General features: G+C 43.2%; 1 protein-coding gene across 29 annotated transcripts in view; it reads right to left on the bottom strand.

Annotated features, from left to right (window-relative positions):
* Window positions 1-12,995, bottom strand: part of PHLDB2 (pleckstrin homology like domain family B member 2) — a 237,411-nt gene extending 224,416 nt beyond the window's left edge. For all 29 annotated transcript variants that reach the window (XM_089330755.1, XM_017347099.4, XM_089330756.1 and 26 more), the window contains exon 1: window positions 12,762-12,995. The gene's annotated coding sequence lies outside the window, so the exon portion shown is untranslated. The remainder of the gene's footprint in view (window positions 1-12,761) is intronic.
* Between the last annotated feature and the right edge of the window lie 5,233 nt (window positions 12,996-18,228).

Below are 18,228 nucleotides of genomic sequence, written 5' to 3'. Positions count from 1 at the left end.
TTTCAGTTATGGTATTGCCTCTAGCTGGCTGGTATGGATCTGTGAGTACTCTTTAGGAACAGCAACCTTTGGCCTGTTATTTATGATGCAAATATACTTTCATAGATCACTACTTCTATTTTTACTTATATTTATGGTATTGGTAGAAGAGATTTTAAATAATTATGTAGTCAAATCTACCCTAAATTTTATACATATTCTTTCTTTCAGTGGGTGAAAGAGTGAAACCAACATGAAGGTTGGTCTATTTGATTTATGATCTGAGTTTCTAAAGGAAGTAGACAAGTCAATAATCTGTTGGTCCTACTGCAGGATACAGGCCAATTGGTTAAGATGATGAAAGTTTTCACTTATACACTAAATACTGACCTAAGTCAACTTATGAAGGATTTCCAGCCAGGCTAGGTTGAAAGCTCCTAGGTTTACTCTTCTGACTTTCATTCCACTTAAAATGTGCAGTATCACAGTCAAAGTTAGATTTGATGTTAATGCAGTCTGTTGGATGCATGCTGGGTAGGTCATCTGTATTCTTCAACCTTGAGTTTTCCACCTTGTGCCAGCAGCTCACATCATAAGACCTCACTCCGATCTCTCCAGTTTTGTTCTTCATCATTTCTGTTTAAATTTTCTCCCAGCATAAATTAAATTAAAGTCATAACTCAGTGGAGATCAGGTTTATAACAAGACTATCCGCCTAGCTGAAGTCCCTAGAGTATAGGGGAACCTATGAGGCCTGGGTTGCAGAGAATGTTTCTAAGGTAAGATTCCAGGTTCAAGGGATGTGTATTAGGCAATTCAGGCCAAAGTTCCACTTTTCTTCCTGTATTTTAATGAGAAGGATCTTTCTGGACTTTCCTGCCCTTTTTTTCCTTTTCTAAGGATGAAAACTTTGTTAACAGTGACTACCACAAGTATCTCTACTCTTGGAATTTTTACTCTGTAAGATATTCAAGCTTCTAAAAATATTTACTTATTTTGTATTTTATTTGAAAGACAGAGAAATAAAGACACACACACAGGTAAGGAGAGAGAGAATCCTCCATCTGCTGATTCACTCACTCTGACCACAATAGATAGGGATAGGCTAGGCTGAAGCCTGTAACCTGAAACTCCATCCAGAACTCCCACGTGGGTGACAGGGACCCAAATACTTGAACCCTCACCTGCTGCCTCCCAGAGTGTGTACTAGCAGGAAGCTGGATCATAGCAGAGGAACTGGGACTTGAACCAAGCACTCTGATATGGGATGCAGGTGTTCTAACCACTGTGCCAAATGCTGGTCCCTAAAGTCTTAATTCTTCAAGAGGAAGGATGCAAATCCTTTAAAATACCATTTGGATATCAACTTCTCTGACAGAATTCTTGAGAGTCCATATGGAATTTTTTGTGTTGTATTTTGTTATTGCTGCCCCTACAGACTTGCACAATGCTGTGTGGGTTCCTTTACAATGCTCTACCAGATGTTGGTCTTCTTTTGGGGCAGGACTATGAACTGCTCACATCTGAATCTAAAGTCCTGGGCACAGTGTCGACCATGCTTTAGGCACCATGTAAATATCTTCTTATTGGAGATGGGTTAGAATGATGGAAAATATTTGGTTCCAGCATGCTGTTATGACTTTGACTTGGGGCAAGTGGAAGTTCATAACCTCTTCTCTTCTCTTCTCTTCTCTTCTCTTCTCTTCTCTTCTCTTCTCTTCTCTTCTCTTCTCTCTCTCTCTCTCTCTCTCTCTCTCTCTTTCTTTCTTTCTTTCTTTTGACAGGCACAGTTAGAGAGAGAGGCAGAGAGAGAGGTCTTCCTTCCGTTGGTTCACCCCGCAAATGGTCAATGCACTGCGCCGATCTGAAGCCAGGAGCCAGGAGCTTCCTCCTGGTCTCCCATGTGGGTGCAGGGCCCAAGCACTTGGCCCATCCTCCACTGCCTTCCTGGGCCACAGCAGAGAACTGGACTGGAAGAGGAGCAACTGGGACAGACTCTGGCGCAGTCCAACCGAGACTAGAACTCGGGGTACCAGCGCCGCAGGTGGAGGATTAGCCTAGTGAGCCACGGCACTGGCCAATAACTCTTGATATAAATAGATGTGGAGGGGGCTGGCGCTGTGGTGCAGTAGGTTAATCCTTCACCCGTGGTGCTGGCATCCCATATATGCGCCAGTTCTAGTCCTGGCTGCCCCTCTTCCAATCCAGCTCTCTGCTGTGGCCTGGGAAAACAGTAGAAGATGGCCCAAGTGCTTGGGCCCCTGCACCTGTGTGGGAGACCCAGAAGAAGCTCCTGGCTCCTGGCTTCAGTCGGCGCAGCTCCGGCCATCGCGGCCATTTGGGGAGTGAACCAATGGAATGAAGACCTTTCTCTCTGTCTCTCCCTCTCACTGTCTACCTCTCAGATAAATAAACAAAATCTTTAAATAAGTAAAAGATGTGGAGAATAGTAGACTCTTCATTGGATGTTTATCATAAAGTGGGTAAAAGACAAAATACGGAGACTTTCAGTTAGTCTCTTGAAGTGAACAGCTAAAGATCAAGTAAAATCAGGCATGGTCAGAATGTGTATCTATGGAATAGGAGAAAAAAATGTGTATGGAGAGTAGACTAAGTACACAATCTAAATACTGCTCAGGCCATTGTATTCATTGATCAGTTTACCTGAATTATAACATTGAACCTGCCTTACAATACCATCTAAATAAAATGGATGACAATGTGCTATAAATTCAGCATGCTGAGAGTCACATGCAGACATCTGAAATTCAGTACAATTAACTGACCCTGAGATACATTTAGACAGCACAAAAGAAATTTTTACATGCCAAAGGTTTTCTAGGGTGCTTTTTCTAAAAATGATTAAAATATGTTGTGGTAAGTGTAGAGAAAGGGGTATGCTAACAATAGAAGTCTTTAAGGTCAGTGTTTTAAACAGATGTTTACTAATTAACTCCAGAAATTAAAGAAGTATTTAAATTTTTTTGAAATCCACATCCAGGAATAGTCCAGACAAAAGTTTTTTCTTATTGCAAAATTGATCTAATGCCCTTCTGAAATTAAAATTCTTTGCATGCATCGCACACACACGCTCAGAAACACCACTTGTAAATTATTTTAGTTCTACTTCATTCACAGCAAGACATTTGCAGCCCCCAAATGCCTGAAGATTTATGGCATGAAAGTATCCTCTGTTCACAGTGCTGCCTCTCCCCCTTTTGGCCCAATGGACTGTGAAATACAAGATTATCAGGAACAATCCTGCACCTTCTGGAAAGCCTCTGCTGGATACGCCCTCCCTTGCTTTCACCGTCGGGCAGACGCTCCGGCACAGATGGGAGACCACGGACTTGGACATCACTGACTACCAGTAGGCTGAGTGAGGCTGAGTGAGGTCGATGAGTCAGTATCTGAGTGGCCAGGTGGCTTTTTCAAAGTAGGAAAACAGAGTTTTGTTTTCTCTGAAACCCCTTTTTCCTGCTGGAAAACTGTTACGGCTAGAGAATCCAGTCCAATGATAGAAATTCAGTTCAATTCATGAAACAATCAATGTGATAATTTTTTAAAATAATTTATTTATTTATTTGAAGAGCAGAGTTGGAGAGAGACAGATAGAGACAATCTTCTATCCACTCCTCAAATGGCTGCAACACCCAGGGCTGGACCAACCCCTGAGCAAGGAACCTGGATCCTGGAACTCCATCTGGGTCTCCCACATGGATGCCAAGGGCTCAAGCACTTGGGCCATCTTCGGCTGCTTTCCCAGGAGCATTAGCAGGGAGCTGAATTAGGGTGGAGCAGTCTGAACTCCAATTGGTCCATATGGGATGCTGGTGTCACAGGCTGCGGCTTAACCTCCTACCCCACAATGTCAGGCCCTATGATCATTGATCATTGACTTTGTAGGAGAACTTGTGAACGTGCTAGTTGGTATCCAGTTATTAGCACTATAGAATTATGAGGTTGTATCATATTTTAGCACCTTGCCTATTCTTTTGTTTGTTATATTTTTCAACATCATAGGAATACACTGATGCATTAAGGTCCATATTTGGGCTATGTTTAGCAATGATATGATTGTTGGAATCATGGCCTCTTTCAATTTTCTGGCCTCATTAAGAATTAATACATGGGGGCTAGCACAGTTGGTTAAAGCCCTGGCCTGCAGCGCAGGCATCCCACATGGGAGCAGGTTTGTGTCCTGACTGCTCTGCTTCTGATCCAGTTCCCTTCTGATGCGCTTGGGAGGGCAGCAGAGGATCTCCCAAGTTCTTGGGTCTCTACACCCACATGGGAGATCCAGAGAAAGCTCCTGGCTCCTAGCTTCAGCCTGGCCCAGCCCTGGCCATTGCAGCCATCTGGGGAGTGAACCAGTGGATGGAAGACCTCTCTCTCTCTGTCTCTACCCTTCTCTATAACTCTGTGTTTCAAATAAATAAAATAAATCTTTAAAAAAAGAATTTATACATGGTTGAATAATAAGTATGTCCTCTTCGTGTCTTGCCTATATATATCGTGGGTAACCCAAGGGTGACTTTTGGTGATTGTTTTATGTCTTCAAAAAAAGTGAGCCACTGTGATTGTGAACGATGTCATCTAAGCATTATTTACTGTGTTACTTTTTACAAGTTCCTGTCCCAAGAGGCTATCTATGGATAAGTCAACTAGATAAGAGGGGTAAATTTAAACTGAGAATAGTAACATGTAGTCAGATTTTTGTTGAGTACAACAGAAAGTTACTGGAAGACCCTGCCAGGTAGCCAGTCTATCTTTACTGAATTAATGGCATGACCTCCTTCTCCAAAAATTTCACAGATGTCCCCTGGTGATGAGGATTAATTGTTGTCTCTTCTTCTCTCATATTTAAAAGGGGACAAAAATAGACAGCAAGGCGATGCAGCCTCTGAGCACTACTAAGATGTAGGTCTACTGATGCACAATTTCTTTCAGTGTTTATTTTTTTTTTTTGAACAAAGGTTCTTGCCCTCATGTATGAGTGTGGATCTTCAGGGTCTTAGACTACTTGGACATGTGTGCAGGGTGACAAAGGAAGCAAGTGCGGGCTCCGATGCTATCCTGCTTTCTTTACTGGGGCCTCTAGTCAGGCTTTGGTGTTTAGTGCAATTTGGTTCCTTTGAACAGTGCTGCCCTGGGCTACTTTCTCTCTTAACTACATCACAGTTAGCCAGCATTATTCTTTCCTTTTTATATGAAGAAGTAGAGCAGAGAGAAGTGAAATAATGCCAGAGGTAAAAAAATATAAAACAGCAATGCTTGGAATGGGCTGTCACCACTCTTCCAGTCACCCTGATGACCATTCGTTTCTGCAGATTATAAGAGAGAAATTGGAGTCTTTCCAGAGAAACTGCCCTTTCAGTTGAGAGCCTCAGGGAAAATTTTTGATGCAGTCTCACTTCCTAGATATGCCTTCTCTTCATTACAAATAGCCTTTGATGAAGCTTACAAGAAAGGACATGTGCACAGGCAGCCACTTAGTAACAACCAGGGTGAGTAACCCTGGGCAGGGCAGCTGGAGTGGCTCAGGGAGGGGCCGGTGGACAGGGATGGTCTCAGAATCCACAGTGGATTTTAAGCTCTTCCCCAGCCCTGACCATTGTTCTGCATACTTCAGAAGAGCCACAATGCATCCCTCACTCCTCCGCCTTTTGCTTACAATGTCAGCTGCTCTTCCTCCTCCACACACACACAGTTCCACCTGACTCAGTGGCGTGTTTCTGTAACCTTGGGCAAGTAACATCACCTCTAAGGATTTCTGTGTATTTCAAAGGGAAGAGGATACTCAGGACTGCCGGCTGCTGAAGCTGGCATTAGTGACACATGGGTGTGGTGGGCTGAGTGTTGGTGCTAGGGTTGCAGCCGGAAAAAAACCTTCTGGATTCTTCCAGTTGAGTGGGCTCCTACTCTGCAAAGATCAAAATCCAGCTTCTCCAATGTATAAACCAAGATCTTGTGCATAGGGGCCAGTGCTGTGGCATAGAAAGTTAAGCCTCAGTCTGTAATGCCGGCATCCCATGTGGCTGATGTTTCGAGTCCCAGCTGCTTCACTTCCAATCCAGCTCCCTGCTAATGTGTCTGAGAAAGCAGCAGCAGATGGTCCAAGTGCTTGAGTCCTTGCACCCGTGTGAGAGACATGGAAGAAGCTCCTGGTTCTTGGCTTCAGCCCGGCCCAGCCCTGGCCATTGCTGTCATTTAGGGAGTGAACCAGCAGATGGGAGATCTCTCTCTCTCTCTCTCTCCCTCCCTCTCCCTCTCTCTCTCTCTCTCTCTCTCTCTCTCTCTCTCTCCCTTTCTCCCTCCCTCCCTCTCTGTATCTCTGCCTTGCAAATAAATAAATTTTTTAAAAAAAGATCTCATGTTTAGCTTTCCATCTCCCTCTAGTTCATTCATTAAGGAGACAAGGGCAATTAAATTGCCTCACAGATCAAAATCATTTCCATGTTTTCTTTATGGGACTTGATGTTCTTTCCTAGTTGTCCATAGAAGACAGGATATTAAAACTAGAGGACATCTTAAAGATGATCTATTCCCAACCCCCTGCCTTCATTTGGAAAGTGAGAAAATTGAGGCCAAGAGAGCTGAAGTGGTTTGCTCATGTTTCATGGAGGGCTTGTTGGAGCAGCAGAATCACTCCAAACCAAGGTCTCCTATCTACTGTGCTGTTCTGCTACAGGATGGCAGAAGAGTTAGGTAGACCCACAGGCACTATTCCCTCTGCACCAATGGTTAATACTTCCAGTTCTTTCTTTAGTCTTCCATGACAATTTCAAAGTATTTTTAAAAAATTACTCCCTACTAAATTCACAGCTGTTACCAGTTTATTATCACCAACAACTATTTACTGAGAACGCATGCTCTTCAGGGTCCTGAGCAAGTGATTAAAAAGTGTATACATAAAGGATTCTAAGGGGGCTGAGGGTTGGCTCACTTGGTAGGTTTAAAAACCTTCTCATCTCTGATGAGTGGCAAGATTTTAAAATTGTTTCAAAAATGGTGTCTGACATGCTTCTGAGAGAGGAGATGTGTTGCTGAGTTGAGGATAAGCCAACAATAAAAGTTTGTGGTTATTTGCCATGAGGCTAGAGATGATTAAAGAAAAATTGGCACAAACCTGCAGAGAAAGACATTGGTGGTGTCAGAATGAAGGATGCATCTGTTGGACTGTTTTGTGTTCTATAAGATTGCAAGTTATGAACACAACTGTATTCTACAATGAGACTTCATATGAAAAATGAGGAATTCCCATTTTGCCTAGAGAAGCAAAACAAGATGAAGTTTGGCAGAGAATTGTCAGGTTCTGGGAAGTGCTGTTCTTGGTTCCTGCCTGCATTCAGGGTTCCTACCTTTTGTAGAATGACTATATTTCAAACTGGCACATCTTGGAATGGGTAGAATCAGCCTGGTGTCTGTCATTCACTGCAACATCTCCTGGTTGGCGCCTGGGGTTTCTCTTCTCCTACAGTCTGCTTACATACTAACCAGAAACTTTCAGCTGCTTACTTTGTGAAACCTAATGAGATCATCACAAAGTAGGCCCTATGGATGAAAGCCATCATTCCACAGAAATACACATGAGCTCCAGCCAACTGCACTGTATACGACTTATCTTAAGAAATGAACCCTTGAGTACAACAGCCCAATGATGACAAGAAAGAATTCTGCTGAGTTCTTTGCAGGAAGTTATTTTTGATATTGTTTTGGCTTTAGAAAAAAAAAAAAGAAGGATTTTTTTGAGGGTTACCTCGGTGCACAGTGAAACTACAAATTCAAATTGTTTGAATCCTGTCCCCCAAACACAGAAGTTTTATGTGAAAACAGTCTCATTTTCATCTTACGTTCTGGGAAGCCCTCCAAGGCACAGTAAATAGCCAACTTTTTGTGACCTTGAGTTCCTTCACTGCTCCCATGAGAAACTTGACCTTGAAACTGTAGAGAAGAGGAGAACAATTCTCAAGTTGGTATGGGGAAAGGCTAGAAGTCATATTATGTGTTTACTGATTGCCCAAAACTTATGGGTTCTCCTGCATCAAGATCCTCAGAACTTCCAAGGTCACAGAAATGGGGACAAAGTTACAGAGCAATGCACATTAACCTCAAAACAAGGACATGCATAACAAGACTGTCACATGGGTGGAGATTGAAGCATCCGGCTGGGGCAATCCCCAGTGAAGCATTAGGAATAAGAAAACCCTTGATCTCCTCCAGATGCACAGCCGATACAGAACTCCTTGACCCCTCTGATCATCCTTGGACTAGAATAGAGTTCATAAGACACAAAAATTCCTGCTGTGACAACTGCTAGTTTCTACAGTGTTTGCAATTATGCTTGTAATGAATTCCCACTTTATAGAAAGACTTCCTTAGATTTTCTACCAATTGGCAACCGTAAGGTCATGCGACATCCATCTGGTCATTACAATGCTTACCAAAAGAGGACTTGTGTATATCAAAAGACACCTGGGGCTGTAGCCACTACCCAGGTATATTTTCTCCTAAGCACACAACAGGTTAAAGTACAGTGATTTCTTCCATGTTTCCTAGCAAGAACTCCTTTGAAACCTTATTTTGCTTTTGGGTACACAGAGCTTGAAAGATTTTTGCCTTTAAGGCAGCTCTTATTCAGTAGCCATTAGCATCTTCGTTTTTATTACACTGTGAAAATCTAATTATAATAATGGCATTTCCATTCTAACCTGATAGACTTCAGGCCAAAAGCAAAGCAGTTCATGCTGGATTGGGACTATGTGGCCTAAGAACAGACTGTGTCATCATTTGGCATTTTTATTTCCTGAAAACCATTTCTAGACTTCATTCTTAGCATGATGAATTCAGAGAACTGTAACTTGTGTTGTGACACAGCAGGTTAAGCTGCTGCTAATAATGCTGGCATCCCATATGAATGCTGGTTTGAGTCCTGGCTATTCCACTTCCAATCCAGGTCCCTGATTACACACCTAGAAAAATAACGAAACATGGCGCTGGTACCCATGAGGGAGACCCAAACGGAGTTTTGGGGTCCTTTATTTGGTCCAGCCCTGGTCCTTGTGGCCACGTGGGGAGTGAACCAGTGGGGAAGAATGATCTCTCTCTCTCTCTCTCTCTCTGACCCTGCCTTTCAAATGAATAAAATAAATCTTTATAAAAAAAGAAATTCAGAGAACTGCTTGTATATGAGAAAAGAAGATCAAAGCATTTAGTGCTCAATATTTACAGAACTCATTAGCTGCCTGAGGTTTGAGAGGGAGGCCCACTTGTAATGAGCCTCAGGTTCCTTATCTGACATGGTACCACCTGAAAATGGTACTCAACTTACAGTGTTATGATGAAGATTAAATAAAACCATTGACATACTGGAAAGTTTTGAAAAATTTAGCTTTCTCAAAGGCTGAAATTTCATGGCAGCAATCAACTTTCAAAAATCTTATTATAATAATGGGAAAATTTTACTTTGCATTATGTTAAAATCAATGAACTAAAGAAACCAATGTTTGTGAACAAGGTAATAAGACCAATTTTCTCCACAGCTTCAGAAAGGGATCAAAATGCTGACTCAGGGGCAATGTGTGTGTTTATAGTATACGAATGTGCATGTGTGTGTATGTGTGTGTCTGTGTGTGTGTGTTGTGTTACTTTCCCACAGGGCAGGTAAATCACTGTGATACTGAATTTTATGGCTGTACAGAGTCAAGAACATCTCTTGGGGGAAGGAAGCGAGAATAAATATGTACTTTGAGAATTCAAGCAACAATTTGGAAAGGACGTCCCCTCCTTTTGTACAGTGCAAACAATGTAGGCACTGTGGAGTGAGTATAGGGAGTTGGGCTTTAGGATCAAGTAGACTCCTGCTAAACTCCACCTGATCTTAGTAGCTCCTTCATTCCTGGCAAGTTGTCTTGGAAATACATGCAAAACATGCAGACAAAAAGTCAGCAGCTGATTTGTTGGGCATAACAGGCATTGGGTAAAGGTGAAATGTTGGTAGGAGCCCTTGTGTTTTAGAGTCAACTTTGTTTTTCTCTCAGCGTCTTAATTAACACAGATGATAGGCTGTGCGTACAGTTCAAATGGGGTCCCCTGCCTGGATGGGGCCTGGTGGACGTGGTGATGCAGTCCCTCTTTGCAATGCCTCACACTCTTGAAGTATGCATGAGGCAAGTCCATAAAAAAAAGGAAAGCCCTCATGCAAGGGTGTTTAGCCAACCACCCGTCACAGTGGTGTTTCTTAATCTTGATTATGTAAAGGCTTGGGCATTGTGTCTGTTTGGAAGTTCTGCCAGACAATCCATGGACATTTTAGGATGCATTTGAAAGAAGTGAACCTGGGAGGAAGAGGGGGAGGAAGACTTGCTGCTGTAGTTTACTCATTTACAGCTTAAATGACATCATCAAGCTATTTGGATTCCAAGCAACCTGGGTCTCTTTGAATTGCAATAGCTGGGAGCCTTGAAATGATGGACTGCTGATGGTTCCTCTTGCTTTAAGCCTCCTTTCGCCCAACTGGGATATGGATGAGTGGACATCTAATAATGAAATTCTTGAGTTCTCAGGGGAGGGTAGGGATGGAGTCCATTCTTTCTCTGGATCCGGTTCAGGTGTGGTATTTTAGTTGGGGCTCATGAATTTGAGTCTAGAGAAAACACAGGGCCCAGGATCTAGCTTGAGAATTCACTAGGTTTACTGGGAAATATCCAGGACTGACACGAGTCCAGAGATAGTCACCATTACAAACACGTCCCTTTACTTCCTGCCAGTTTGTGCTTTTAAGTCCCCTAGAATCAGGTCCACTCCAGTCAAACGGTGGTCTTTTGGTGACAGTGGCACTCACCTGGCCTTAGGCCTGGCACATCCAGAGGCCAGTGGAGAACTTCTAACTCTATTAGTGAGACTTCCTTATCCCGTTGACCTTTAGCGTCTCCATGTGTTCAACTCCATTGCCTCATGAAGCAATGGGTTGGCAACAAGGCAGAAATGAATAGAACCAGGGGTCAGCCTTGGAGTAACTGCATGAATCGGGGCAAATTAATTAATGTCTGTGTTCTAACTTTCCAGCATTTAAAGAGAATAACAATGCCCATTTAATCAAGTCCATCTCAGGGATAGTCTCTTCCTATCTAATTTACAATGTATACGAAATGGGAAGAAGAGCTGGATAGAACCGCAGGGTTTTCCTTTGTGGTTTTGGCTTTGAGCCAGGCTGCACAGGAAGGAGAGTGCAGTTGTGTGTGCGAGTCCCTAAGGCAGCCTAAAGCATAGTAAGTAAATTTGGCCTATGTCTTGAATGCCCCAAGGCTCTGTGCTCCCTTCAAAACCACCTCCAGCACTTGCATGATGTACAGCATATTCCAGTTTCCAGCCAGACACACAGTTAATATTCTGCAGGACTTAATATCTGCACAGCATTTCGTAATTGTCCATAACATTCCTGCAAGGTTGCCACAGACTTGTCCCAAATCACACAAGTTGCAATGTGTCTGCAGTGACCTCAGCTCCTGCATCTGGTTAACTACCTCAGCCACTAAAAATTCCAGCTAGAGACCTTACCTGAAGGGATTCGCTTAAGTTCCATAAATGATTGACAACAATCAAACATGACCTTGTCTAATATGTGATTCAATCCCTTACCCCAAGGGACTTCAGGAAAAAAGGGCCTCCCTATCACTAACAACTATAAGATCCAAGAGCTATAGCACACGCTTGGCAGGTATACATGATGACAATATGACAATGTTTCTGCAATTAAAGAAGTTACCTTCAGACCTAAAGAAGAGGAGGCCATGTTTGGTTCAAATAACATATTTACAAAATGTGTAGGCCTGAAGAGAAAGACTTCACTTTTTTGATAATTACTCCATAGCCTTATTCTCCATCAGAATCCCTTAATAACTTGATCCTTAGTTAGACCACTTTCTTCCATATAGACCTCCACTGACAGGCAAAGTGCTCTCTAAAGCCACAATGTTTTATCCTAGTGATATGAAGTCTCAGGTTTGTGCATGAGTCTTGCTGAACTGGGAGGGACCTTGTGGGGTTTACTCCTCGGGTTAGGATACAAACTAACTTGATCAGAGGAGAATATGGGGTAAAGCCTCAGAGAATGTTGCTTTGATGTTGCCATGTGTATTCTGTGGAGGGGATCAGCTGGTGGTCTTCTGTCAAATGTAGGAAAGAGCCCTGCCCCGGTAAATGATTGACCTGGCTGCCTGGTCTGATAAGCCTGGGTAAATAGGCTTGATTCTGCTCCAGTAATTTCAGGACTTTTAACTCCTTCGGTACCAAAGCAAGCAGGCCAATGGCTCCCTGGGAAATCCCATTATTTGAGATTGACAGCGCCTGAATAGACAGCGTGTTTCTCAGACTTGTCTGTACACTGTCCTCTCTGCTATATCTTGAAAGCAAGAAGAACTCATGCAAGCAAAATTCTAGAATGAAGACATGTTTATAAAGCTACCCAAAGTGGAAAAATTCCAATAAGCCACATGTATGCTTACAAACCATGAAAGAGAATAAACCTACAGAATTTTCAAAATACATAGAAGAGCAACAACAGCAATTTTTAGAGGAGCAAGAACAAGGAAGGAAAATTCAACCTAGTTTCCAGAATTCGCTGATGGTCAGATGATTGAATTCTGTGAACACCCGCCCCAACTCCCATCTACCACATCTCCTGAAGGAGACGGCCGGCAGAGACACTGTAGTTACAGGGCTAGCTAAGGAGCTTGTTTGCAATGTGGAGAGAAGGTCCAGTGGCCAGCCTGATCCCTTACCTTGATTGCTGCTTTGTATTTCAGATTCTTCCTTCTTTCCTTCCTGATTCAACAGGGATGGTCCACAGTTCTCCCAATCCTCTCTGAAGAGTTTCGGATGTGGGGAGGAAGCAACCACACAGGCTCCAGCTTTTCCCCAAGCATGAAAATGAGCTGTTCCCTTCTATCTCTTTCCTGCTCTCTGGCCGCTGCAGCCAGTGGTCACAGGCAGCAACTTGTTCGCAGCCAGGTATGTTGACAGATGTGAAGGAGGGAGTGTGCGCTGGTCTCAGCTGCCTGGTGCAGCCAATCATTGCACACCAGGCCAGGCTTTTTGCCCTGATCAAATCTCAGCAGACAAATCAGATACCAGGGCTGTAGAGGGCAAAGGGCAGAGCCTGATAACTGTTGATTATCCAAAAAGTGATTACCTTGTGATTGGCTCCATCAAGATGGTAAGAGGTCCTGCTAATAACATGGAGGAAAAATGTTACTCCCATTTTCAGCTCGGAAGGGAGTTTGGAGGTCACTTGATCAACTCTCTCCTTTGGTAGTAGGGTCTCTTCCACTGAATTCTTTGCTGCTGAGACTCCTCATCTGGCAGTTCTTTGAATTAATAGGGCTGCATTTCCTGGGTGTACTGTGTGTTACACATTTCATATCCATGAATGAAAATCCTTGTGACAACTTTGGGATTGTATTTCTATTTTATGAATGAAGGAACAAAGTCTCAACGAAGGTAATGATCATGTACCTTGTGGGTGCTGAAGTCAGATTTTGAACTCAGATCTCTGAAACCAGTGCATCAGTAAACACTTCCTGATATATTCTGTGGTAGGTTGACTAACAGGCCCAAAGGATGTCCACCTCTCAGTCTTCAGACCCTGTGGATATATTACATTATGTGGTGAAAGGGACCTGGCTGGTCCCCATTCGAGTTAGGAGCCTTGAGACAGGAGACTATGTTGGATTATCCAGGCAGGCCCAGCATAAGCACAGAGTCCTCAGCAGACGTCAGAATCGGAGATGTGAGGATGGAAGCAGAGTCGCAGATGGAAGGTGCTGTGCTGCTGAAATGAAAGATGGAGGAAGGGGGCGTGACTCAAGAAGCTTCTAGAAGCTGGAAGGGCAGGGAAATGGATTCTCCTTTAGGGCCTCCACAAAGAAAATTACCTGATGATCCATTTTAGACTTCTGACTCCAGGGCCGTGCTGTTGTGAGCACGGTAAGCAACCGCATCTGTGGTGGTTTGGCACAGTAGTGGTAGGGGACTAATACACCCTCCCTCAGAAATCCTCGCCTGCCTAGGCAGTGTCTCACTGCGCAGCCGTGCATTCTTGAAATGACAACTCATTGGTTCTAGCACACTGCCCCGCCCCCGCTCAGGAGGCAATGGAAAACCGAGGGAAATAGAAACAGTGCTGGGAAGGCTCTCAGAGCCGGGATTGTGGACCCAGCTCTGCCTTGAGCAGGCAGTTCTCTTTGGGTTTGCTCTCCTGTACTATTAGTCCTTCGCCCAGCTTTTCCTTGATCTCTGCCACATATAAAGGCACAACATTCTAAAATCTTAGTTGTGTAACAAGTTGAACATATTTGAAGACATTGCTATAAACTTTCTCTCCATTTTTCCTGTTCCAACCCACGCAGTGTCCCACGTAGCAGGATTTCTGGATCCTTCTCAGTTTACCCATTTCCCTCTGAATTGTGGTACCCAGATCTGTGCATAACTCACCTGCCATCCCTTCTCTCCCAGAGTGCCTGCTTCCTCTGGTCCCTGACCATACTCTCTCGCTGGATCCCAAGCAGCCTTGGGAACTTTTGGACCTACACATTTTAGTCTTGCTCACTTTCTCTCCCTTCCTTCCTTCCTTCCTTCCTTCCTTCCTTCCTTCCTTCCTTCCTTCCTTCCTTCCTTCCTTCCTTCCATCTTTCCTTCCTTCCTTCCTTCCTTCCTTCCTTCCTTCCTTCCTTCCTTCCTTCCAGATTTATTTATTTATTTGAAAGGCAGAGTTTACACAGAGAAGGAGAGAGAGAGAAAGATATCTTCCATCTGCTGGTTCACTCCCCAAGTGGCTGCAATGGCTGGAACTGTGCCGATCTGAAGCCAGGAGCCACGAGTTTCTTCTGGGTCTCCCACATGGGTATAGGGGCCCAAGGACTTGGGCCATCTTCTGCTGACTTCCCAGGCACATTCGCAGGGAGCTGGATGAGAAGTGGAACTTCTGGGACTCCAACTGGTGCCCATATGGGATGCTGGTGTTGCAGGAAGCAGCTTTACCCGTTAAGTCACAGCGTCAGCCCCTACTATATTGCTATCCTCTTTCATCTGACCTTAATCTGACCTTATTTCTTGAAAGAGGGCACTTAGAGGGAACAAATCCACATGAGTCTTAGTCTTTTTTTTTTTTTTTTTTTTTTTGTAAATAGGAAGGGTCAAGACTCTAACCTTAGCCTAATTAGACTTCTTTCTTGTTTAACAACATTTAAATGATAACTCATTTCCACAGGCTCTTGGAAAACAGTGGTGTACACATTTTTTGGATCATAGATTCCTTTGAGAAGCTTATGAAAGTTATGGATCCTATACGAGAAAAAGTGTACTTGTTGCTAAGATTTTTGTGTGTCGTGTGAGGGTGGTTCAGCCCTCAGGAAGTAGTTTACTGGCCTCTTTGATGGGTGGCAATTAAGCTCTCTAACTCACAAGGCTGTTGGTGAGGGAAACTTTGGCAAAAGGCTGTCTGATATCTTCTTCCAGATCCCTGTATAGTTCATGGAGGCCCTGGAATCAGAACCCCCTTGGGTTGAATTGAGCAAATACCCAGTGAGGGTCAAGGCAGGAAAGGCTTCAGGCCAAAAAGCAGCCAAGCTCCCAGCTTAAACAAAGAATAGTGTTCAGTGGCCTTCTTAGCAATAGGAGTTTGCTTCTGAGGGCATTTCTCTACAGGACAAATCTCATTCTTTAGAAAGACACTTGACCCATTCGATTAAAGCCATCTGCCTGCCCAAGGCTCCTTGCAATTGCATAATGCTACCGCACAGAGGCTGCCACCTCTGTGTCCCCTCTTTCGACCCATGCTATCCCCAAACACTGTCCAGCTGTGAAAACACCCTGGGCTGACTAGTGCTTTTGTTGGACTGGCACTTGTCCAGGTCACTTTGGGTGAGGTTTTGGGCACTCGGGCTTTGGCCACTGTACCTCTTGAAACCTTCCGCCCTTTCAGAGAATGAAAAGTTTCAAGTCTTAAAAATAATAACCCTCCTTTGGGCCTGGCGAGCAGACTTGCAGTGGGGTAAACAAAGAAACATACAGCTGATTAAGAAGAATTCCTTTGGAAAAAAACCACAACAAAAATCTAGGACATTCAGGCTTGCTAACCGCAGGGATTCACAGACAAGGGTTCATTTTCAAGTGGAAGAAATGGGATGTGCGGCCTGCATTCCCCATTCACCCAACACATCCTTCTTTGGGGCCCAGGTGACTCCACTGGCCAGCGTGGAGAAAGCCTACGTGGACTTCTGTAAGAAACCTGGAGAAAGTCGCTTTATGAAAAGAGAGGTGCTTTCTATCTCAAAGAGCAGTTTATATCTACTTAGTAAGGAATGTTTAGAAGGAACACAGCCAAGCTAAGTTCTAGGCAGATGTGTGTGGTAAGCACCGCATTTATTTTCAACTTGGAAAGATCATAAACTTAGGTCATTCTCACAGCTTCATCACAGTGAATGCTCAAAAGCCTAAATTTGAGAGGGAATGTTCTATCACTACTGAAAACCCAGGACAGTTTCTACAAAATAAACAAATACAATAAACAGAATGGTATTACATGGTAACTAGATACTGAAGCCTTTTTCTTTTTGGTCCGTAAGCAAGGAATAGAGGTTTCATCACTAAACGGAGACTTCCTGTTGAATATATATACATAATATCTATATTTTAATATAGGTTTATATATTTATATAATATTTATATTTATATAATAAATTTACATATCATATATAATTTATATAATTTAATATATTATATATTTTACATAATTTATATATCAAATTATATTAATTTATGTTTTAATACATTATATTTATGTATAGATTATATATATTTTTTTGGATTTGATTGCTGAAGATTTTGACTCTTTGTATCTTAGAATAGCAGTGGCTGGAGTTACAAACTCTGGTGTGCAGCCAGTCGGGGAGTTATTGCATTGCTCAGAGAGTGGGAGTCATGCCACCATGGTGTGCAAGATGATGTGGGGTGGCATCCGATCACATCCTTACACAGCATTAGCATCATTAATCAATCGACCCCAATGTAATCAACAGGGAAGTCTCAGTTCTGGAAACTTCTACACATGGGAGCCGCCAGTGACCAAACCGTAGCCCTTTGTCTTCCTTACATCCTGTACTTCTCTTTGCCCATGACCACCTCCTCTCCCCGAGAGAGAGAGAGAGAGAGAGAGAAAGAGAGAGAGATAGAGATGCAGTCTAAACACCCAGTGTCATCCAGCTGACTTGATCTTCTGCAGCAGAACCTCTGGTACAAAGGGCTTTCACATTCCCTGTCACTGTCCACATTTATCTGCTTTATCTCTCATTAATTTAGTTCCTTCTAAATCATTCATAAATCCACATAAAGGTCAGTGCTGGTTGCAACATGGAGAAAGTGGATGCAGAGTCCTTGCTGCTCGTACTAAACTAATAGCTACTACTTAGACTTCACTATGCGTCATGCTCTGTGCTAAAATGCGTTCCATTTGCTTCTTTGTTTTACTAAGTAATCCTTCCTAGTAGGTATTTTTAAAAGTCTATTTAGTTATTTGAAAGGCAGAGTTACAGAAAGAGAGAGACAGAGACAGAAAGAATGATATCTTCCATCTCCTGGTTCATGCCCCAAATGGGTGCAACAGCCATGTCCAGGCCAAGTCAAAGCCAGGAACCAGGAACTCCATACAAATCTCCCATGTGGGAGACGGGGCCCAAGCATTTGGGCTGCTGCTTTCTCAGGCGCATTAGCAGGGAGTTGGATTTAAATCAGAACAGCAGGGATTCAAACTGGCACTCTATGGGGTGCTAGGGTTGCAGGCAGTAGCTTAATTGGTCACCCCTTTAGTAATATTAATCCTACATTTTATGTATGTGGAGATGTTAATTTGTGTAAGGTCACACAACCAGGATGTTGTAGAGTTGGGATAGAATCCCAGGTCTGTACATCTCTGAAACCCCTATCCTTAGCTTCTGTGCCAAATGGAATGTGTATAATCTAGTTGTAATATGATAAATTAATCTGTGAATAGACATGGAAGGTTCATACATAATGCAAGAACTCCATTGTTGTGAAGGCAACATCTCAACCCAAGTGTATGCTCAGAAATTGAGGCAGGTCAGCAGTATCTTTGCAACTACATCCATGCAGGTTATATCAGCTTTGGTTATGTCTGGGTCCAACCCTCTCCATGCTATGTGTTAAAGAATGTATACACTTCTTGTGGAATGG

Source organism: Oryctolagus cuniculus, chromosome 4 (assembly GCF_051225735.1).
Source record: "Oryctolagus cuniculus isolate XC-2025 breed Fujian yellow rabbit chromosome 4, ASM5122573v1, whole genome shotgun sequence".
NCBI classification, from domain to species: domain Eukaryota; kingdom Metazoa; phylum Chordata; class Mammalia; order Lagomorpha; family Leporidae; genus Oryctolagus; species Oryctolagus cuniculus.
The sequence above is the reverse complement of the archived record's forward strand: the minus strand, read 5'-3'. Positions and strand labels throughout refer to the sequence as shown.